Source organism: Galeopterus variegatus, unplaced genomic scaffold (assembly GCF_000696425.1).
Source record: "Galeopterus variegatus unplaced genomic scaffold, G_variegatus-3.0.2 Scaffold5907, whole genome shotgun sequence".
Lineage (NCBI taxonomy): Eukaryota > Metazoa > Chordata > Mammalia > Dermoptera > Cynocephalidae > Galeopterus > Galeopterus variegatus.
Genome location: NW_007732018.1, coordinates 1,497 through 2,915, shown reverse-complemented (window position 1 = coordinate 2,915; position 1,419 = coordinate 1,497).

Sequence of the window (1,419 nt, the reverse complement as noted above, 5' to 3'; positions counted from 1 at the left end):
GTGAACCTGTAAAAGTCAAAACCAAATTTATCTACTTCCAAGATACAATGGTGGAACAGGCATTGGGTATACATTCCCATTTCAAAAGGGAGGAGTAGGCCAGAAGAAAGGAAAAACAAGCCCCAAACAAGTCCAAAACCCAGCAGGGCAGACATTATGTCTTAAAGCTCCAAAACAATGTTCTTTGACTCCAAGTCCTGCGCCCTGAGCACAATTGGGCATCTGGGCCCCCAAAGCCTTGAGCAACTTCACTTTCACAGCTCTGCCAGGCACAGCCCAGTGGGCAGCGCTGGTGCCTGCAGCTTTTCCAGGCCTGTGTTGCACGTTACCCACGACCCTGCAGTTCTGGAATCCTGGCAGAAGCCCTGCTGTCTTGGCTCTACTAGACATTTCCCTTGTGGGGGCTCTCTGTGGGGGATCTGACCCTGTAGCAGGTCTCTTCCTTGGTCCCCAGGCTTTTCCATACATCCTCTGGAATCTGGGTGGAGGCTGCCACGCCTCCACTGCTTTCACGTCCTGCTCACCTGCAGACTTAGCACAATGTGGATGCCACCGAGGTTTCAGGCCTCTACTCTCCAGGGCTGCTGCATGAACCACACTTGGGGCTGCTCCAGCTGGAGCAGCTGGGATGCAGGGAGCAGGATCCTGAGGGCAGCTGCACCCCAGGTCTATCCTACAGGATAACTCAGTTCTACTAGGCCTCAGGGTCTGTGATGGGTGGGGCACCCTTCCAGACTTCTCAAATGCCTTTAGGGCACTTTTTCCGTAGTCCTGGTTCTTAGCATCTGGCTGCCTCACCGCCAAGATAATGTCTTTAGCAAGCAGTTTAGCTGCTTCACCCTTTCACATTTCTCCTGGTCTCTATGTCTCTACCACATGGCCAGGCTGCAAATTTTCTAAATCTTTACGCTCTGCTTCCATTTTAAATTCCGGCTTTACATCATGCCTTTGCCACCATAACTCAGAGTAGGCTATTAGAAGTAGCCATGCAGTGTCCTCAATGCTTTGCTGCTTAGAAATTTCTTCCACCAGATACTCTGGTTCACAACTCCTAAGTTCCGTCTTCCACAAAGTCAAAGGGCATGGACACAATGCAGCCAGGTTCTTTGCTGTGGTGTAGCAATGGTGATCTTTTGTCCAATTCCCAATAAGTTCCTCATTTCTATCTGAGACCTCATCATCTGCATGGTCTTTACTGTCCACATTTCTATCAGTATTCTGCTCACCACCACATAAGTATCTAAGACATTCCAAACTTTTCCTTATCTTTTTCTCTTCTAAGTCCTCCAAACTCCTCCAACCTTTGCCCATTACCCAATACCAAAGCTGCATCCATATTTTCAGGTGTCTGTATAGCAACACCCCACTCCTCAGTACCAATTTTCTGTTTTAGTCCATTTTGTGTTGCTATAACAGAAT